We start from the raw sequence: 23218 nt of genomic DNA, 5'->3' as shown, positions 1-23218 counted from the left end.
ACCCCCCTTTCCCTCCTCGCAGCACACACTGGGGGGGACCAGGAAACCCTTTCTCTCTCTCCCCAAAAATCCTCGTCCAAGATCAACTCTGCAAACAACAGAAGGCGGTTCATGGCTCGGGTCAGAGCGCCACCATCTTCAAGACTGCTGAGATTGTTGACGATTAATCAACAGGTAAGGAGGGAGATAAACACGATAGCGGCGCTGGTGCGGGGAGGCGGGGGAGGGGGCAGACAGACAGACAGACAGGGGAGAGAGGCGCTGGGATCTGGCAGCGTGGGCGCTGCGGGACGTGCTGCTCCCGGGCTGTGGTGGGGGCGCACGGCTGCCTCACGGGCAATGCATTGGAAGTGAGTTTCTTCTGCCTTTGGGGAGGGGAGGGGGGCTGTTCTCGGGTTTCACGTGCATGTCCATCCTGTCTGGAAGCCGCGAATCGGCTGCCTCAGAAATGCAGTAGCAGCACTCCGGGTGCAGGGGGGTCACTCCAGGGGACGCCGGGCTCCCCCTCTCGCCAGCACCCTCCTCCTCGCCGCTCTCTCTGCCGGGAAGCAGTCCGCCCGCGCCTGCCATGGGGCGAGCAGCGTGCATCTGGCCGGAGCTGGGCAGCGGGTCTCCATGACCACCCCCCTCCTGCTAACTGCCGAAAGTTCCTGCCAGCCATGAGGAGCGGGGGGCCCGGGGACAGCCATGAGCAGTAGTAAGTTCACATCGAAGTTTTGCTGTTTGTTTTGACTCCATCCCCACGTCCCCCCCACATGTATAGGGATGAATGTAAACAATGCATGTTTTGGTGTCGCATCACAGTTCCTGGCTTGAAGAGAGGGTGTGCAGGAAGGTGAGGGGGCGCGACCCCTCTGCGACACCTCCCTGCGCAGCGTGACCCCTCATTGAAGCGCTGAATGAATGAATGGGGCTGCCTCCATGGCTGCGCTCTGGGATCCCCACGCTGCCCCCTGGCCGGTGGTGTTTTGTTTTTCCTCACACGTCCAGCCAGAGCCCAGTGCAGGGGCCGCGTCCAGGTCCCGCAGTTCATCCCGCATCACCTCTGAAAGCGGAAAAGGCACCGTGACCGCCGCATACCCTCTCTGCGCGGAGACAATTTGCACCCGTTGGTTCCAGCGGCTGCTGCGCTGGTTAAGATTATATTAGAAGATCAGCCGCCGTCTTCCTTCTTCTCCCCTCGCGGCGGGGGGCGGGCATTCCCGGCTGGCCGCGCTGGGATTGGCCGGCCGGCCCCAGCACTTCCGGGTCGCCGCGGGCAGCGCGGCGGCCCGATTTTAGGCAGGCAGGCGGAGACAAAAACGAGGTGGGCACTTAGCCACTTCTCTTGCGAATGGGAGGGCTCCCTCCCATCACGGGAGCCCTGCAGAGTGAGCCGCCATCATCCTTCTTCCCCCTTGCGGCGGGGGCGGACATTTCCAGCCGGCCACGCAGCACTTCCGGGTCGCCGCGGGCAGCGCGGCGGCCCAATTTCAGGCAGGCAGGCGGGGACAGTGCGCGCACGCGTGCGCGCTTATAGATATATAATTGAATTTAAATGCAATTTTCTCAGCAAATACTGGACGGATTTACACCATTTAAAGAAAAGCGTAATCTGCGAACCAGTCTCTTCCATTTTACCAAATTTCAAATAATTCCGTTCAGCCGTTCGGGCTGTAGCCGAGTCTAAAGGTCCTATGGAAATTAACATGGGGAAAACACGTTTTGGGACCCCCCTTTTTTCTCAGCCCCCACTTGACGAATCCCCCCCAAATTTTCAGGGAAGGAGCAGAGCGGAGCGAGCCATCTTCTTTGAGAAATTTGCGAAGATTCATCAACCAGGGCCAAAGTTATTCCGAATAGAATGTTGGGGATTTAATATGGTAGCCAATCCTAACTATATATACCTACTGGCTATCGCCAGTAGGTAATATATATATATATATATATATATATATATATATATATATTCGGCATAAAGACGTCCTGCAGCGGTCTGGCAGCAAAAGAAGACGAGGCAAACCCAGGTATAGTGAATAGTGGTTTTTATTGCTCACCACCACTCCACTATATATATATATAAAAGAACTGAAAATCTTCAAGTAGGTGGGTATATATATATATATATATATATATATATATATATATATATATATATATATATATATATATATATATATATATATATATATATATATACTTTCTGAAGTTGCCCAACGCTTAAGGATGCACTCCACAGCAACGTGTCCACAGGACAATTTTATTTGGAGAGAGCCAGCACCTACATGCCAGCATTCGTTCGTGCCTGACCGGTTTCGGAGCCCCCAAGCTCCTTCATCATAGGCATGTGGCTTTCACTCCAAACCAGCATGCTTTATTATTTCCTGCCCTCCAGTGGGCTTTTATCATCAGTAATGTCTCTCAGGTTAGTGTTCTAAAACCGCCTTGCATGCTGGAACTTGTAGTTTCTTTCTGCAGCATACTTTTTCCCTTTCAGTAGGTTCTGTTAACAAATGCTAAATTAAAGCGGTAATTCTTGCCCTCCAGTGGGCAGCAAGCATGTCTCCGCTGGCTCATTTCAACATTCGTTACTGAGATGAACTGGGACTCGAACCATGTTGGTTCCAACAGACAATTCTTAAAGTTAAAGAGCGGTGCAATCCTCCGCGGCTTGGACGTGCCGCGTACTAATCCTTTCTGAAGTTGCCCAACGCTTAAGGATGCACTCCACAGCAACGTGTCCACAGGACAATTTTATTTGGAGGGAGCCAGCGCCTACATGCTTGCATTCGTTTGTGCCTGACCGGTTTCGGAGCCCCCAAACTCCTTAATCATAGGCGTGCTCTGCAGTTGAACAACTTTCTCTGTGGCTATCACTCCAAACCAGCATGCTTTATTATTTCCTGCCCTCCAGTGGGCTTTTATCGTCAGTAATGTCTCTCAGGTGAGTGTTCTAAAACCGCCTTGCATGCTGGAACTTGTAGTTTCTTTCCGCAGCATACTTTTTCCCTTTCAGTAGGTTCTGTTAACAAATGCAAAATTCAAGCGTTAATTCTTGCCCTCCAGTGGACCACAAGCATGTCTCCGCTGGCTCATTTCAACATTCGTTACTGAGCTGAACTGGGACTCGAACCATGTCGGTCCCAACAGACAATTCTTAAAGTCAAAGAGCGGTGCAATCCTCCGCGGCTTGGACGTGCCGCGTACAAATCCTTTCTGAAGTTGCCAAACGCTATATATATATATATATATATATATATATATATATATATATATATATCCACACAGGTTTCTTACGAACAATGCAGCAGGCTCAATCCCACCGCGGCACCGCCAAGAAACAGGAGACCCAGGTTTTCCGTGAGTAATAATTTATTCTGCAACGGACAGCATAACGTTTCGGCCTCCCAGAGGCCTTGGTCACATGGCGCCAACAGAGGGCGGCGGCAGAAATTTAAAGTGCTAGTGCAGCTGGATTAACCAATTACAGTGGGTGTACAAGTTAAAGCACATGGAAAATAGTAGAAATACTACAATGTTAACCCTTAATTCAATCTGCGCTTTAAAAACAGAAATGACAGTATTGGGATCAATCCCTCCAAACATAATATTGCACATAAATCAACTTAATAGATTGAATCGCATAATGCTGGTAATGTAATGTGTCCTGGCACCAAAGGTCATACAAAATTGTTGGATAAATCCATAACCATATCTTACACGGTTTCCATATAAATCGTAGCAATTTTAGGAACCTATCTCAGGACCACAATGAATAGCACTGATAATTGGAATATGCATTACTGTACACAGACCCAATAAAAATAATAGGTATTTTGCTATAAATAGCTATATACATATATACAAAAATCCCATAAAAATGCTAAGCATATATTTACAAATAGCCTAAAATCCAATTTTCTATGTACATGAAAAGTGAATAAGCATCAATGCTACAACCTTAGTTGATTTGCCAATGCATGTATAATACATCTATGTGCAAATTCGCTAATATATATCCTGTATATTAACACCCTACTGGATAAGTCAGTGAAGAAAATGATAATAAAGTGCTAAATAGTGTGTCAAAATCAACAAATCATTTTTTTATGTGTGTTTTCTGTTAGATAAAAGACATTTTTTTCTGAATGAACTTGAATTTGTGTTGCGTGGATGAGATGTTAAACAGACTGATCCCAGTCTTGCAACCCAACACAACTGATGGTAGGTTCCGCAAACTAGTAGAGGATCTACTACACAGCTGAAAGTAAAGTACATCAAACAATTAGTGTTACAATAGGTTGTGTCAATTGTACCTGTCAGTTAGCATTTACAACGCTATAATACAAACACAGAATGCTTAACTTGGAGATAATGTTTGTTCAGAGACAGGTGTAAAAGTCTTCCGAAGCATTGAGCCCCTGCGGTGCCTTACTGTCCAACATCAGAATATATCTGGTTTCTAACTTCCTGAGTGCAGCATCCCTGTCACCTCCCCTTCTTAGGGGCGCTACTGAGTCAATGACATAGTATATATATATATATAATTACTTACCAACATTGGCGGAGTACTTTTCCTGGACATTTCCTCTGGAACTTCGTCAAGTAGGGGTTGAAGTCTCCATCAGCTGAAAGAAGAGTAGACACAAATTAAGGTATATAGAAAAGTATAGACAATAGAGAGAGCTCAGAGATACCTATATATTTTGTCATATAACAGATACTGTTCAATCTCATCTTTATCGTCAACATAGAACAGAAACACATTGTAGCCGCAACCAGACTACATCATAAGAGAACAGATAGCCACCAAGCTAGGACAGGTAATCAAGGATTTGGTCATTTTAATAATAAAATCTGGATTTAGTGTAAGCATGGGCGGAAAATCCGTTCCGCTCGCGGATTTTGCGGATTTTCGGTAAATTCGCAATCCGCAAACGCTCACGAATTTACCGAAAATCCGCAAATTTGCACGCAGCGGATTTTTTTTCTTGGTGATACAATTTTGCGGCGTGCGGCGTTCACTTACCGTCATTCAGCGTTTGCCGAGTTGTTTTTCTTGATATTTTGCGAGTGCTGCGCCATTTTGGATCTTGCTGCGAGATCCCACGGGAGTTTGGCGACCGCGATTACGTCATCGCGCTCGCCACCTTGCACAGTGAGAGTTTGTCAACGCGAGTACGCCGTGATCACGTATCGCGGGAGTTCGCAATTGCGAACTCGTACATGCGGCGAGCAGCAACAATCTCGCACTCGCGAAAATACAAAATTTGCAATTCTGCACAAGAAATCCACCAGCAGGGGGGAGGAGCTTCGCGGGCAACCAAGATGGCCGCGTAAGCTCGGAGCTCCGAAGACCCTCCGATCCTCCGCATTGATCCTGCTACCTATCCTGTCCCACGGCGGTGGGAATCATTTGCGGTGCCGATGCTGATGCGGCGCCCGTTCTCAGATTGAGGATCCGAGCTTCCTGTGCCGAGTTACACCGACGGGAAGCCTGGCGACGACGACGCCATAAAGGCCTGGCATTGTTGGGACGGTGACGGAGCTCCTGTGCGGTGGCACTTCGAGTGGGGACGAACTGCTTGCTAAGGTCCGGTGACCAAATTGCCCTACTGGAGGCTCGAAGTCCCCTGGAGACGGTGGAGGTGTTGGTTGACTTTGCCTGAGTGGGGGTAGCATTGTTGGATCGACCTCTTCTCGGATCGTACGGTCCCCGTCGCCCATCATGGCGGGCAGAGGAGACCCGGACAAAGGGAAGCCTCCGAGGGTTAGCAGGAAACCCTCTCTCTCGCAGCTCACCATCCCTGACCGATTTTCTCTCTCCAAAGGTTCGCCAGGTGCATCGGCCCGTACTAAGGACCCGCAACGGGACGTGTCCCTGGAAGATACTGAACCCACCCTCCGGGACGTGATGGGAGCCATTGCTGGCGTGAAGGCTGAAATGCATAAACAGCATGAAGTGCTGTCCAACAAGGTTGATACCCTCACGATCGAGCTCAACCTCATTAGGGCCGACCTCGGGAAGACGAATGATAGGGTCAAGTCACTCGACATCAAGACATCGAGTCTGACTACTGATGTGTCTGATGTGCAGACCGAGGTTCGGGACTTAAAGGCCGCTAATTTGATGCTTGCCCGCCGGCTTGATGATTTCGAAGGACGGGCACGGCGCCAGAACGTCCGTATCATAGGTGTGCCGGAGGGTGCGGAGGAGGACGCTGCCGATTTGTTTGTGGAGGAACTGGTGGTGAAGCACTTGGCGCCCGGAGGCCTGAGTAAGTTCTTCTCGGTGGAGAGAGCTCATAGACTGCCTGGTGGCCAACCAAAGTCGGGTGCGTCCCCGCGCCCTATCATTGCCAGACTGTTTAACTACAGAGACCGAGACGCGATCCTACAAGCGTCGAGAAGTGGAGGTCCGTTGAGATTTCAGAACGCTGACGTGAATTTTTTCCCAGACTTTACTCAGGCTGTACAGAAGCGTCGACAAAGTTTCATGGGTGTTAAACGGAGACTGCGAGAGATGGGGCTGAGATACTCCATGCTTTATCCAGCGAAACTTCGAATAGAACATGGCGCTCGGACGCTGTTCTTTGACTTGCCAGATGCTGCTGGAGACTGGTTGGACACTTTGTCTCAGCGTCGGACTAATCCCGAGGATCTGTCGGAAGAGGCGTCAGGCGGTCCAGGTTCCCAGGAATGAACTTTGCCACTTTGGTCTTCTTTCTGCGGAGGGCTCTGCAGATGCCATCGTTCACTGACAATAGCTTTATTCTTCTATTTCTCCTGTTTTCTTAACTCTGGAGGGTAACGGGGGGTGATAGGATGTCTCCTTTCTCCTCTGGGGCTTTTTGTAGGTTAGTTTATACGGGGCGACAGGCACACTGCTAGTTGGGGGGGCTTTTAGTCTAATGCAGGGGTGCAAGGTGGGGGGTGGTTGGTTTGTGTGTTTCTCTTTTGTTTTTCCTCTTTTACCTTTCTCATGGCGAGGCTGTTATTGTTTTGACTACACCGTTGCAGTGGCTGCATTCTGGGAGGGATGGATGGGACGGGGCGTCTTTGATGATGGGGGGTAAGACTTTAAATGTTCTTAGTTGGAACGTGAATGGGTTGGGGGATCGTATTAAACGTGGTGTTGTATTACAAATGTTTAAACGTTCTGTGCCCGATGTTATCCTCCTGCAAGAGACTCATCTCGTTGGCAATACTTGCCAGGCTTTGAACAGAAAGGGGTTCAAAATGGTGGCCCATTCCGGGTTCTCCTCGGGATCCCGGGGGGTTGGGATAATGGTGCGCATGTCTCTTCCCCTGGAGGTGGAGTCCAAATTGGTTGACGATAGGGCCGCTACGTTGCTGTTGTGAGCAGATGGGAGGGACGCACCCTGGTTTTGGTTTCTGTTTATGTCCCCCCGGGTTTGCAGACAACTACCTTTCAAGATCTCGGAGGCGCCATTTTGGGCCTCCCGGAGGGTTTGTTAATACTGGGTGGGGATTTTAACTCTGTGGTTTCGGGCACCCTAGACCGTTTTCCGTCCAGAGATCTGCGCTGTGCACAAACATGGCTCCCGGATTTCATGAGCACTATGGGCCTTATCGATTGTTGGCGACTTTTACATCCCGCTCAACGGCAGTACACTTTCCACTCGGGAGCACACGGCAGCCTTTCTAGAATTGATTACATTTTGACTCCGGCGGTTCAGGCATCTACCGTCTCTGGGGCTCGCCTTTTTGAAGGGGGTTGAGCTCCCTTGCCTGTCGGACACCGAGCGGGACGACATGGACAGGGGCATTACGGCGGATGAGGTAGCGTTAGCAATACGGTCCTTGCGCTCCGGTAAAGCTCCCGGTCCCAATGGTCTCCCGGTGGAGCAGTACAAGATCAAAGCAGACACTATCGCGGGGCCCCTGAGGAGTATGTTCTTGGAAGCCCGAGAGGTTGGGGAACTCCCACTGGATCAACGCCTGGCCACCATTGTGGTCATTCATAAGGAGGGGAAGCCTAGAGACCTTTGTAGGTCATATCGCCCTATTTCTTTGCTGAATGCCGAGCCCAAAATCCTGGCTAAGTTGCTGGCCAATCGGCTTGTGGGTGTGATTGCGGACTTGGTCCATCCAGACCAGTCCGGGTTCATACCTCACCGCAATACTGCCCTTAATCTTAGAAGGCTTCATGCTGTCATGGCGCGGGCACACTTGCTCCGCGAGCCGACCGTCCTGACCTCACTGGATGCGACGATGGCGTTTGACTCTCTTGAATGGAACTATCTCTGGGCGGTACTGTCCAAGTTTGGGTTCGGCTCTGACTTCATCAGTTGGGTCCGGCTTCTCTACTCCTCCCCGTTGGCCAACATAACGGTCAATGGCCGCATGTCTGCTTCCTTCGCTCTGCGCAGGGGGACTAGGCAGGGCTGTCCGCTATCACCGCTCCTTTTCGCCCTTGCGCTGGAGCCACTTGCTGCCTGGATCCGCACTCACCCAGATATTTGTGGGATTCAGTGGTCACCGGGCTTTGAAGATCGCGTTTCGCTGTACGCGGACGATATTCTGCTTTACCTTACCTCCCCCTGTCGGTCCTTGATTGTGGTGTTTGACGCACTGGGTACCTTTGGTGGATACTCGGGCCTGGTTATTAACTGGTCCAAGTCCTACCTCTATGTGCTTTGTGGAGACACTCCACGTCTCCCTAGGGGCTGCGCGATACAGGTCTCGCAGCAGGGCTTCAAGTACCTGGGCATCTATATTTCAAAGGATGCCCGGGCACGTTACGCTAACAACTTGCTCCCTCGTCTAGCGCGCCTCCGGCGTGACGTGGAGGGTTGGAAGAGATTGCCGCTGTCCCTGTTGGGCCGAGCGGCATTGTTCAAAATGATGTCCCTGCCGAGATTTCTGTATGCGCTTCAAAACACGCAGGACCCAGTCCCTTCCAAATACTTCAGGGAGATTGAAGGTTTGCAGCGTACCCTTTTGTGGGAAGGAAGGCCGCGCATTACCGTAGTTAAGCTTACCATTCCGTGGTATGACGGCGGTATTGCCCTGCCCGATGCACGCCGGTACTACTGGGCCTCTCAATTGGCGGCTCTTAATCATGGCTTTTACGGCCCGGCGATAAGTCCGGGGTACGCTATGGATCGCTGACTCATGAACGACGGGATGTACTACAGAGCGTTGTACTCTAGATCTCTGGACCGAAGACTGGCTGGTCCCACCAGGACCGTGGTGCACTTATGGAGGGCTGTTTCGAAGGCATTGGGGTGGAAAGGTAGGCTCACCATGGCTACTCCCCTTTACGATTCTGACTTGCTGGGGAGGTTGTGGCATTCGAAGGGGTTTGATCGGTGTACCTCATCGGCATTTCCAAAGTGGCGGATGTGATGGCTAGAGGGGAAATTAAATCGTTTGCTGCTCTACAGACTGAATTCCAACTGGGGGCCACGGAATACTTTAGATATGCATAGTTGAGGCATGCCCTTACGTCCACCCTGCCTGTCGGTGGAAAAGTTCCCGAGTCATCCCCGCTGGAGGACAGGGTACTGGACGGCCATATGCCGGACAGCGCCATTTCCCTGACCTACAAAAAACTAATCCATGTTCGGACGGACCTGTTGGTGAAAGTGCGTGATCAATGGATGAATGACGGGATTGAGATGGATGATGAGGACTGGCAGTCTGCGTTGTCCTCCCCTAAGGAAGTAGCAATTTCGGCCAGACTGCGCTTGGTTCAGCTGAAAGTGCTTCACAGGGTGTATGTCACTGGCCCCAGGTTGATTCATATGGGGCTTTCCCAGGACGGCCTTTGTAGGAGAGGATGTGGTACGCTGCCCACTTTTATGCATACCATTTGGGAGTGCCATGTCATAGCCTCCTACTGGGAACGGGTGCATGCGGTTATGCGTGTTGTGACTGGTGTGGATTTGCCTGCGGAAGCTAGACGCTGCTTGCTTAATGTGTGGGGTCCGACTGATTACAACAATGCTCAAACCCGCTGGGTCACATTGGGGAACATGGTGGCCAAGAGGGACATTGCCCAGAAATGGGGTGCTCCAACCCCCCCCCTCTGTGAGTCTTTGGAAAACCAACATGGATTGGTGCATGCTCCGGGAGAAAACTGTCTACTTAGCTCGGGGTAAGCCCAAGATGTGGGGGTTGGTCTGGGGGGCTTGGAATGCGTATAGAGGCAATATTTGTGTGCCCCCGGAAGCAGTCCGACTGGAGGTTCATCTCTCACCTTAGCCATCCCCTCCACCCATGTTTCACGTGATATGATCCTGTTTTTTACTCCCCCCCCACAAATGTATGCTCTCTCTTTTGATATGATTATTCCAAGACGCGGAAGTTCCCGCTTGTCCCCCTGGATATATGCCTTACCGCTTTCCTATTCTTTTACGCCTTGCCATCTTTCTCCCTTTCTCCCTCCCCCTCCCCCACCCCTTTTTTTTTTTTTTTTCTCTTTCTTTACTCTTGCTTTCGGTTCTCACCTTGCTCCTTAGGTTTACTTCTATAATATTTAAAATTAAACCTGACTACTCCTTTTACTGTTTTGTGCACATCACTACGTTACTTTGACAATGCTGCCTGGCCTCCGGGATGTATGGCTGAATAGCGGTGTACTTTGAACTACCAATAAAGGTTTTCCAAAAAAAAAAAAAAAAAAGAAATCCACCAGCAAGCAGCATAAACCTTCTGAAAATGATGATTTTTATCTGAATAACTCCTCAGGTTGACATTTGCCTGCACTTTTTTTGCAAGGAGTCCATTTTGGGGTGGGGGGGTGGGAGGAAGGAAGTGCCCCACAGTCTCCAACTTCCTGTTCCTGTCCAGCAGGCTACTCCCAGTGCTTTGTCCATCTCCTGGTCACTTTTCATTTGGATCTGGAGCTGGAAGGATTACTTTTTGTGGATGCTGCTGGATATTTGGATTTGAGGCCTTTTTGACTTTCTTTGGATCACTTTTGGATTAGAAATTTCACAAGTAAGTTTGTTTGGGGCATTACAGTTGCTGCAACTACAATTTTGTAATTTTTGATTTTTGGGCTGTTGTTGGGGCCTTTTGCCCAGGGGTACTCAGTGGTGGGTGGACTGAGTCTTTCTGTGGAGTCTCTTGAATAAAAACATCATGGAGGGCCTGGATGGCTTGGGATTGTGCTGATTTTTCTGTGATTTTCATTTTTTTGGGCTGTTGTTGTGGCCTTTTCACCAGGGCTAGTGAGTGGTGCATGTGCCTAGTCTTTCTGTGGGGTGTCTTGAATTTAAACATCATGGAGGGCCTGGATGGCATGGGATTGTGCTGATTTTTCTGTGTTTTTAGATTTTTTGGGGTGTTCATGGGGACAGGCCATGTGGCTGGGGGCCATTTTGAGTGCTGCTACAGGCCCTGGCCATGTGCTGGGAGGGAGGGGGCCATTTTGAATGCAGGCAGTGTTCTTAGGTCTGCAACCATTTTGCCTAGCTTTCAACCTTTATTCCCAGGGGTACTGAGTGGTGCATAGGCCTAGTATTTCTGTGGGGCGTCTTGAATTTAAACACCATGGAGGGCTTGGGATTGTGCTGATTTTTCTGTGATTTTCGTTTTTTTGGGCTGTTGTTGTGGCCTTTTCACCAGGGATAGTGAGTGGTGCATGTGCCTAGTCTTTCTGTGGGGTGTCTTGAATTTAAACATCATGGAGGGCCTGGATGGCATGGGATTGTGTTGATTTTTCTGTGTTTTTCGATTTTTTGGGGTGTTCATGGGGACAGGCCATGTGGGTGGGGGGCATTTTGAGTGCTGCTACAGGCCCTGGTCATGTGCTGGGAGGGAGGGGGCCATTTTGAATGCAGGCAGTGTTCTTAGGTCTGCAACCATTTTGCCTAGCGTTCAACCTTTATGCCCAGGGGTACTGAGTGGTGCATAGACCTAGTCTTTCTGTGGGGTGTCTTGAATTTAAACATCATGGAGGGCTTGGGATTGTGCAGATTTTTCTGTGATTTTCGTTTTTTTGGGCTGTTGTTGTGGCCTTTTCACCAGGGATAGTGAGTGGTGCATGTGCCTAGTCTTTCTGTGGGGTGTCTTGAATTTAAACATCATGGAGGGCCTGGATGGCATGGGATTGTGTTGATTTTTCTGTGTCTTCCGATTTTTTGGGGTGTTCATGGGGACAGGACATGTGGGTGGGTGCCATTTTGAGTGCTGCTACAGGCCCTGGCCATGTGCTGGGAGGGAGGGGGCCATTTTGAATGCAGGCAGTGTTCTTAGGTCTGCAACCATTTTGCCTAGCTTTCAACCTTTATACCCAGGGGTACTGAGTGGTGCATAGGCATAGTCTTTCTGTGGGGTGTCTTGAATTTAAACATCATGGAGGGCTTGGGATTGTGCTGATTTTTCTGTGATTTTCTTTTTTTGGGCTGTTGTTGTGGCCTTTTCACCAGGGATAGTGAGTGGTGCATGTGCCTAGTCTTTCTGTGGGGTGTCTTGAATTTAAACATCATGGAGGGCCTGGATGGCATGGGATTGTGCTGATTTTTCTGTGTTTTTCGATTTTTTGGGGTGTTCATGGGGACAGGCCATGTGGGTGGGGGGGCCATTTTGAGTGCTACTATAGGCCCTGGCCATGAGCTGGGAGAGAGGGGGCCATTTTGAATGCAGGCAGTGTTCTTAGGTCTGCAACCATTTTGCCTAGCTTTCAACCTTTATGCCCAGGGGTAGTGAGTGGTGCATAGGCCTAGTCTTTCTGTGGGGTGTCTTGAATTTAAACATCATGGAGGGCTTGGGATTGTGCTGATTTTTCTGTGATTTTCGTTTTTTTGGGCTGTTGTTGTGGCCTTTTCACCAGGGGTAGTGAGTGGTGCATGTGCCTAGTCTTTCTGTGGGGTGTCTTGAATTTAAACATCAGAAGGGCATGGGATTGTGCTGATTTTTCTGTGTTTTGTTGATTTTTTGGGGGTGTATAACTGAACTGATGTTCCTCTGTCTTCCATTGCTTTTAGGTGCACAAGACTCAAGAGAACCACCAGTGCCAGGAAGAAGTCCTGCAGCGGTGTGTGTGTGCAGCATAACGTCATGCGACGTCACGTCTGGCCACAGACAACTCTGCAACTTGTGCAACTGCGGCCTGCTGATCTGACCTGCTCTGAAGAAGATGGTCCCAAAAAAAGTTCCCCGTAGCTCCTCTAGCAAGAAAGCTGCCAGTAAGGAGCAGAAGAAGCAAGTTACCAAGGAGACTGGTGTGCCGCCCGCCACGTTTTTTGGGAGTAAAAAAAAAAGTACGCCTGCAGCAGCAGCGGGATCTGCTGGGGACCAAGCTGGGAGCAGCATCCCCGCTCCATTGGGCTCAGTGCCACCACCACCACCACGCCAACTTAAGTCCAAGCCCTTGAGTGCTGCAGAGGCACTTAGTCTAGTTGTTCAATCACCATCGACCAGTGATGTTGGCTCATCGCAAGAAAGTAGCAGCAATGTCCCTGAATCAACACAGGTTGTTGTAACTCATCTGACGAGTGTTGAACAACCACAGCCGCAACAACAACCACATGTGCAAGTACAAGCCCAAGTACATGTGGACGGAGAGGCAGCGCAAGGAGATGCGCAAGCAGAGGTGCATGGAGGGTCACTAGTGCCCACAATAGTTGTTCCTCCCGACGTAAGGGCACATCAGGAAATCGACAATCAAGGCGAGGTATCATTTGAGGAAGCCACTCCTCCTGATGATCATTCATTGTCTTCCACACCCCTAGCAAGGAAGAGATCAAGGGTGAGGTCTACATCTTCTTCAACCACACCTCCTTCTGATGATACGGATCACAATTGGGAACCAGCACCACTGCCGTCTGAGAGTGAGGCACACCATGCTCTGACAAAGGTACTTAAGCGTAAAAGGAAGGTCGTCGAAAAACTCATAGTTATGGAGTGTGATGAGGCTCAACAAGAAATGGCGGATACTGCTGCTGATGAAGGCTCTCACGACGACGACCCAGTCATCATAAAGGTCACTGCAGCCCCAGCGGGCATGCAGCAAACAGACATTTTGACCCTAGCCCGAGAAGCTGCTGAGCGTGATGATGTTGTCGACGAGGAGGCAATGGAAGAAACACCACAATCATTGGAGTTAACTAGTACACCAACACCTACCGCTTCCATATTTCTTACTCGCCAGAAGGGACCTCCATCCACCTCGACCTCAATTAGTGGTGGTGAAAGTGCAAAACTTACTGAAGTTCGGCAATCCACATCCTTCACTTCATCTGGCATTAGAAGCAGGACCACCACCACCAGTATCGCCGCCTTCTCCGGCCCCCAAAGACATTTCAAGTCCGCAGTTTGGGACTTCTTTAGTGTTTGCCCAAAAAAGGAAAACCTCGCCATTTGTAGCATTTGTAAGTTGGCAGTTAGTCGTGGTAAGTTTGGTTCCAACTATGGTACCGGAGGCCAGAGAGGTCATCTTGAAAGAAAGCACGCTGTCAAATGGTTTGCGCACCTACAGGCGATCAAGGAAGCCCGAATTGAACGTAATGAAAACGTTGATGTTTCATCTGATGATGACGAGGAGGAAGAAGACGTGTCAAACACTTCACTTACACCCAGTACCCCTGTCAGCAGCACACCCCATGTGAGCCACACTAAGAGTGTGGGAGAGAGTGAGACACCAATGCGAAAAAGTTCATCAGCGAGTGTAACTGGGTCGAAGAAATCATCATCATCATCCCGTAAATGCTTGGTCAGGGGCAACATTAAAAAGATGTTGTTTACAGAAGCGCAATAAGAACGCAACCACCCACTGACACGTCTGTATAACACTAAGCTGGCTAAAATGCTAGCTCTGGACCTTCTCCCTTTTTCTTTTGTAGAAGGGGTTGGTTTTCTAGAATTAGTGGCAGCGCTCTGCCCTAAATGGAAGGTTCCTAGCCGGTTCTATTTTGCCAGAGTTGCGGTTCCAGCACTACATGAAGATGTGCTGGAGGTGATTGGGGCAGCTTTGCAGAAGAGTGCTGTTCACACTATACATCTGACAACAGATATGTGGACCAGTGGCGCAGGCGCTGATTACATGTGCATCACTGCACACTGGGTCTCTTTTTCAGGGGTTAAAGCAAAGCTAAACGCAGGTGTTGACCCGGACCAAGTTTTTAAAGCTGCTCGGAAACATGCAACACTAGCCATGTTTGGCTTGGAGAAACGTCACACAGCACAAAACCTTTTGGATGAGTTTAACACAAAGGTCCTTCACTGGCTGTCCCCAAAAAAACGCCTGATTGGTTATGTTTCCATGGATAATGGCGCCAATGTAGTTAAGGCCATGGAGCTGGGTCGCTATTTCAGAGTGCCGTGTTTGGCGCACTGTATAAACCTGGTTGTTAAAAAATTCTTGAGTGATAAAGACAGTCCAGCGTACGAGGTAGTGGACACCTGCCGAAAAATGTGCAACCATTTCAGCCATTCTTTTAAGGCCCGGAAGCATCTGAGGAGCCTGCTACATGAACGTCGAATGCCAGTGAAAGCACTCATCCAGGAGGTGGCAACACGTTGGAACTCAACCTTCTACATGCTTGAGCGTCTGTATGAGCAGTATACGGTACTCGATCACTATTTCTTTTTTTTTTTTTTTTTTTTTTTTTGGAAAACCTTTATTTATAAGAAAAAGTACACCGCTATTCAGCCGTACATCCCGGAGGCCAGGCAGCATTAAGGCAATAGGATAGGTCATGTACCATATCGGAAGCAGGAGCAATCAGGTTTAATTTTTAAATAACATCAAAGCTGTAACAAGTAAACCATAAGGCAAAAGGGCCCAGAAGGCCAAGAAAAAGAAGTGTGCAAGAAGCACAGAAGAAAAAGAAGGGAAGAGAGGGTAGGCTGAGGACAATACAGGTTCAGCGGACTTGCGTGGCGGCAGGAGGTCGGGGGCTGCACACCCAAGGTAACACACTGATAATGACAACAATGAGGCATGTGGGAAGTAGTACCACAGGATAAACAATCTGGAGCCACAGGTAAGGGGCACTACGGGGAAAGCTGGATCTCGGGATCAAGTTCAACGGGGGGGGTCGCAAATATCCCCTCTATAAGTGTTCCAGGCACCCCAAACAGACCTCCACATTTTAGGTTTGCCCCTGGCTACATACACCGTCTTTTCACGCAGCATGCACCAGTCCATATTAGATTCCCATAGGCTGAGCGAGGGAGGAGCAGGCGCACCCCATTTCTGGGCAATGTCTCTCTTAGCCACCATATTGCCCAGGGTGATCCAGCGGGTCTGTGCAACATTGTAGTCGGTCGGGCCCCAGATGTTAAGGAGGCATCTCCGGGCCTCTGCCGGCAGGGCCACACCAGTCACTCCTTCCATAACCTCATGCACACGCTTCCAATATCGGGCCACATCCGGACATTCCCATATGATGTGCAGGAAGGTCCCAAGCATACCACACCCCCGCCGGCACATGCCGTCCATAGAAAGCCCCATACGTAGAAGTCTGGGGCCGGTGACATACACTCTGTGCAGTATCTTCAGCTGTACCAGGCGGAGCCGTGCAGATATGGCCACCTCCCTAGGGGAGGAGATCGCCGATTGCCACTCCTCGTCATCCACCTCTATACCGTCATGCACCCACAGCTCTCTCAGTCGCGCCAGCAAATCCACTCTTACATTAATACGTTTTTTATACGTTAGGGAGATAGCGCTGTCCGGCATATGGCCGTCCAGTACCCGGTCCTCCAGGGGGGATGATTCAGGGATAGGCTCCCCTTCCACTACATAGGGAGAGAGGGCATGACTAAGCTGGGCGTGCCGGAAGTATTCCGTCGCCGCCAGTTGGTGTTCAGACTGCAGCACTTCAAACGACTTGACCCGTCCTCTGGCCACCATGTCCCCCACCTTGGAAATCCCAATGGTGTCCCACCTGTCGAAGCCCTTAGTATGCCACAGCTTCCCCAGTATATCCGAATCAAACAGCGGGGTGGCCATAGTAACCTTATTATGCCAGCCCAGAATTTTAGTAATCGTGCGCCATATACGCACCATCGTCATAGTGGGACCTGTCAGCTTCCGATCCAGAGATCCGGAGTACAACGCTCTATAGTAATTCCCATCTCCCACTAGCCACCGATCCATAGCATAGCCCGGGTTGACCGCCGGGCCGTAGAGGCCATGATTAATTGCCGCCAGCTGGGACGCCCAATAGTAGCGCCTTACGTCAGGCAGGGCAATGCCCCCGTCATAACTTGGTATAGTCAACTTAGCCAACGAGATTCTCGGCCTACCATCCCACAGCAACGCCCGCTGCAGTGATTCGATATCAGTAAAGTATTTCGCCGGTACGGGATCCTGTGTATTCTGCAGGGCATATAAGAAGCGAGGCAGCGCCATCATCTTAAAGAGCGCGGCTCTACCCATCAGGGAGATCGGCAACTTCTTCCAGCCCTCGACGTCCCGGCGCAATCGCTCCAACGGCGGGAGGAGGTTGTGCGAGTACCGGGCTCGGGGGTCCCGCGACACGTAGATGCCCAAGTACCGAAAGCCCTGCTGGGCCACCTGAATTGAGCACCCACGGGGGAGGCGCGGCGTGTCTCCGGACAGTACATACAACGAGGATTTAGACCAATTGATCGCCAGGCCCGAGTGGGTCCCGAAGGTCCGCAAGAGTTCAAAGGCCATTATGAGCGAGTGGCATGGGGAGGAGAGGTATAGAAGGATGTCGTCCGCATAGAGCGATATCCGGTCCTCGAAACCCGGGGACCACGGTATCCCAGAGATATCGGGGTGCGTTCTAATCCAGGCCGCCAGTGGCTCAAGTGCCAAGGCAAATAGGAGCGGGGAAAGCGGGCAGCCTTGCCTAGTGCCCCTGTGCAGCGCAAAGGAGGCAGACAACCGACCATTGACCGTCACATTGGCCAGTGGAGCGGAGTACAGCAGTCGGACCCAACCGATGAAAGCGGGGCCAAACCCCAACTTGGCAAGAACCGCCCACAGGTAGTTCCACTCCAACGAGTCAAATGCCATAGTGGCGTCGAGGGAGGCGAGGACAGCGGGTTCTCGGAGCAGGTGGACACGCGCCATTACTGCGTGGAGCCGTCTCAGATTGAGCGCCGTATTCCGATGCGGTATGAAACCGGACTGGTCCGGGTGCACCAGGTCCGAGATCACTCCCACTAACCGATTAGCCAGTAGTTTGGCCAGAATTTTGGGTTCGGCGTTTAAGAGGGAGATGGGTCGGTAAGATCGACAAAGATCGCGAGGCTTCCCTTCCTTATGTATCACCACAATGGTGGCCAGCCGCTGGTCGGGGGGGAGTTCTCCCGCCTCGCGGGCCTCAAGGAACATGTTCAGCAGAGGTGTCGCAAGTGCGTCGGCCCTGAGTTTGTAGAGCTCAACCGGGATGCCGTTTGGCCCCGGCGCTTTGCCCGAGCGTAACGACTTAATAGCCAAGGCCGTCTCATCCACCGTTAGGTCCCTATCCATATCGTCGCGCTCGAGGTCCGAGAGGCAGGGAAGCTCAATGTTATCCAAGAAGGATGCCGACGCAGACTCCGGGAGGGGGTCCGCCGAGGCGTAAACCTCCCCAAAGTAGTCCGCGAAGGACCCAACTATAGCCGCCGGGTCCGTGAGGGACAGGCCCTCCGCACTGGTCAGCTCCGGGACCACCCGAGACGCGAGTTCCCTTCTATCTAGCCACGCCAGGAGCTTGCCAGCCTTGTCACCCGCGTCATAAATTCTGCCTTGCTGCTCCCTGCTCAGGGCTTTCGCCGCGTCAGTGGCGGTCGCCCGAAGCTCAGACTGCTTGAGGGAAAGAGCGTGGAGTAGCTCGGGAGACGGGCCCAGCTCCAGCTGGGAGTTTAGTGCAGCAATATCAGATTCCAATCGAACCACGTCCTCGTCCCGCCGCCGGCGGACCTCCGCAATCAGGGAGAAGGCCTCGCCGCGAAGCACAGTTTTAAAGGCCTCCCAAAGGGAAACAGACGAGGCAACTGATCCTGTATTCTCGACGAAGTACCGATCCATAGCCTTAGCCAGGAGCGACCTAGTCTTCGGGTCGCGAAAATACCAAGAGTTGATGGGAGCCACCCGCGAGGACACGGGGGTTCGAAAGTCAAAGGAGACCCAAACCGGGGAGTGATCCGAAATGCCCCTAGCCAGGAGACGCGCAGTGGACACGGACTGCGCCTGGGCAGCCGGAGTGAGGACGTAGTCCAGTCTAGAAAGGCTACCATGGGCGCCGGAGAGGAACGTGTACTGTCTCTGGGAGGGGTGCAACAGACGCCAACAGTCAACCATCCCCATGGAATCTAGGAAATCAGACAGCCAGGACTGGGAAGGACGCAGATCTCTGGATGGGAAGCGGTCCAGGTCCCCGGAAATGACAGAATTAAAGTCACCACCCACTAGCAGCAGTCCCTCAGGGAGACCCAAAATGGCGCCAGCTAGATCCCTGAAAGTAGTCTCTTGTAGCCCCGGGGGAACATAAACCGAAACTAAAACTAGCATGCGGCCCTCCCATTTGCCCACCACAGCAACATACCTGCCCCTCTCATCCGCAAGCACCGACTCCACCTCCAGCGGGAGGGACATGCGCACCATGATGCCCACCCCTCGTGATCCCGAGGAGAACCCTGAGTGTGCCACCATTTTGAAACCACGTCTGGTCAGAGCTTTACAAGTGTGCCCCACTAGGTGGGTCTCTTGCAGGAAAACCACATCTGGCGAACAACGTTTGAGCATTTGCAACACCACACCCCTTTTAATACGGTCCCCCAACCCGTTTACATTCCAGCTTAATAAGTTAAGAGTTCTACCCCCCATCATCAGGGACGTTCCGCCCCCTCCCCCCCACCCATGCCCGCAATGACGCCCACAGCAATAACATAGCAGCGCAATAAGACCTCAGCCAGGACAAAGAATAAGACAAGAAAAGAAATAGAAAAAACACACCCCAACTACCCCCCACCCTGCACCCCTGCATAAGACTAAAATCCACCCCAACTAGCAGTGTGCCTGTCGCCCCTTAACTAACCTACAAAAAGCCCACAGAGGAGAAAGGAGACATCCTATCACCCCCCGTCATCCCCCATATTATTGACAAAACGAGTCAAACCATAGCAGCAGTGTCTGTAGTGAAAGTCCCATACGGCTACCCAGCTCACAGAACGTCAAACAATAAATGTTCATTCCTGCGCTTCCACGCCCCCGGTGGACTCCTCCGTCTGGTCAGCCGGTTCACGTCGCTCCTGTGGCAGGGTATCCAGCCAGTGCCCCACCTCGTCCGGAAAGTCAAAAAACAAAGTCCGGTGGTCCCGCTCGATGCGGAGCTTGGCAGGGTAGAGCATGGAGTACCGCAGGCCCATTTCTCTCAGTCTACGTTTCACCCCGGTAAAGCTCTGACGCTGTTTTTGCACAGCCTGGGTGAAATCCGGAAAAAAGTTCACGTCGGAGTTCTGGAATCGCAAAGGACCCGCGGCTCTCGACGCCTGCAGGATAGCGTCTCTGTCCCTAAAGTTAAAGAGCCGTGCGATGATGGGGCGAGGGAAAGTGCCAGACTTGGGTGGTCCCCCCGGTATCCTGTGTGCCCGTTCCACCGAGAAGAACTTACTCAGGCCCCCCGGCGCTAAGTTCTTAAGCACCAGCTCCTCCACGAAAAGTTCAGCCGAGTCCTCCTCGGCCTTCTCCGGTACCCCAGTAATACGGACGTTCTGGCGCCGCGCGCGGCCTTCAAACTCGTCCAGTCGGCGCGCCAGCATTCCGTTCGCCAATTTCAGGCCACGTACCTCCGTCTGGATATCAGACACATCAGTGACCAGGCTAGTCGTCTTGAGATCCAACGACTTCACCCGGTCATTGGTTTTCCCGAGGTCCGTCCTGATGAGGTTCATTTCGATCTTCAGGGAGTCGACCTTACTGGACAGTTCCTCCCGGAGTGCGTGCATCTCCGTCTGCACTCCCGTGATCGCACCCAGAACGTCCCGAAGCGTTATGTCAGAGTCGTCCGGTGATCCATCCCGTTTCGAGTCAGTAGTGCAGCCCGTCTGCGCCGGCGAGCTTCTTGACTGGGAAAAGCGTTCCGGGATAGTAGACTGGGACTGGGACGGTTTTTTGGTGACCCGCTGGGACTTGCCTCTGTCCAGGTCTCCCTTGCCCGCCATGTTGGTACCTCGGGTCAGACGGCCAGCAGGGGTAAGGATCCTCTTGATAGGCGCGCCACTCACACAATGGTAAAACCAGGGTCCGGTACGTTGGTCGAGTAGCGGGGCATGCAGATATCAGAGTTGCTTCCCGGTGGGACTAAGCTCAGACAAAGGGGCGCCCGTGCGGAAGCACCGCTGTACCCCTCAATGATGTGCAATGACGCGGGAGGAGCCTCCGGGCTTCGTCGAGCTAACTAAGTCCAGGAATGTCCGATTTTCATTCCGAAAGCGGGCACCGCATCAGGACCCACTCAGCAGTCGATCCCCACCATCGTGGGACAGGATAGACAGCAGGATTATTGCGGAGGACCGGGAGGTCTTCGGAGCTCCGAGCTCACGCGGCCATCTTGATCGCCGGCGAAGCTCCTCCCCCCGATCACTATTTCTTAAAACAGGGTACATCTGACAAGGACCTGAGGATGGATGTGGCGCAATGGGAGCTAGTTAAAAGCCTGACAGACATGCTTCGTCCTTTTGAGTTCTTCACACGTGCAGTCAGCAAGGAGGACTGTCATTTGGGAAAAGCTATCCCATTGTTGTACATGCTGGAGCACCAACTGAAGGTGGTGTCTTCTGTGTTTCAAAAAAATTTAAAAAACCAAGACCCTTTTGTTTTGGCGGAGAAATTATTAGAGCGCCTACAAGGTGATGAACGTCTTAAAATGATCCACTCAGAACAGCATTACATTTGTGCTACTATTCTAGATCCACGCTACAAAAAGGCGCTGGCAGGCCGAGCATTCTTTCCTTTTGCTGATGAAGATGTTACAAAGTACAAACGTTGGCTAGCCTTGTCAGCCAACTGGTTTGAAAGAGAACGGCAGCTCATTGAAGGAAAAGGCAGTACATCAGCATCAGCAGGCCATCCCCAGTCAAAATAATCCACTTCTGCACCTGTGGCTGTGGCACAAGTGACCTCTCAGCCGTTAAAGACACCGGTAACCGGATCATCTGCAGCAGACACAACAGTAACATTAGATGCTGAAGAGGATTGGCTAACTCTGCTTGGGTTTGGTTCTCAAAAGGTCACAGCAACAGCTAAGCAAAGTGGAGGAACCTTGGAGGAGGACCTTGAGTCGATGGTGCAGGACTATCTGAATGACTCAACAGAGGTCTATGTTAATGCTGACCCATTGGCGTATTGGCATGGGAAAAAAGAATTGTGGCCACAGCTCTCCAACCTGGCTTTAAACTACTTGTCTTGCCCACTCGCATGCGTGACTTCTGAACGTGTTTTCAGTGCTGCTGGTGGCATTGTAACTCCCAAACGGAGCCGCCTCTCGCCCAAAAATGTGGAGAAGTTAACAATGATCAAGATGAATCAGCACCTCATACCACCAGATTACAAAGTACGAGAAAGCACGCCGGATGAAGACGAGGTGGACAGCAACGTAGATGAGGGAATTTCTTCTCTGTTAGGTGACACTGAGCTCACCCTGTCTGAATTCGCAGAGTATGATGACGAAGCCTTATTCTTAGTCCTGGACCCTGACACCGAGCCCTGAAAATGAGACAATGAATTAATAACTTTCTTTTTCGTCCTTATTCACTTTTATTCCTGTGTGTCTGTCTTTCTTTGTTGTGCACAGTTAATATAATTCAAACTTTAATCACCTAATCACAAAAACAAGCCCATCAGCATAACTGTCTTCACTTGTTTGCTTATTGATTTGAAGGTGCCGCAGTCTGCATTCCTCAGGTTCACAAGTTCAGAAGAACATGCTCCTCTATCCTCCTCCTCCAGACTCCTATTTCCATCAAAGCAGAGGGCTTGATTACGCCTAATGAAGAAAAGCTCAGCACTTGTGGGGCTGTTCTACTTCTTTGCGGGTGAGTTGACGGCTCTGGGGCCATTGCTGGGAAGCTCTAATACCGGATAAAAGTGGTTTGGACCAAATCGGAGCCGGAATTTTTTGTGTGTTTTTGCTGACTTGCTTGCCTTTGAGGTGCTCTTTGGGGGGGTTCCGGGTGTTTGTGGGTGAGTTTTGGGGTCTGGGAGCACTGCTGGGACAGTCTAATCTTGATTGCATTTGCTTTTCAGGAAATCCGTGGTGGAAAACGGGAGTTATGGCCTAGCTGCACAGCGCGTTTGGACCGA

The sequence above is a fragment of the Lissotriton vulgaris genome, chromosome 4_1 (assembly GCF_964263255.1).
Source record: "Lissotriton vulgaris chromosome 4_1, aLisVul1.2, whole genome shotgun sequence".
In the NCBI taxonomy this organism is placed as follows: domain Eukaryota; kingdom Metazoa; phylum Chordata; class Amphibia; order Caudata; family Salamandridae; genus Lissotriton; species Lissotriton vulgaris.
The sequence above is the reverse complement of the archived record's forward strand: the minus strand, read 5'-3'. Positions refer to the sequence as shown.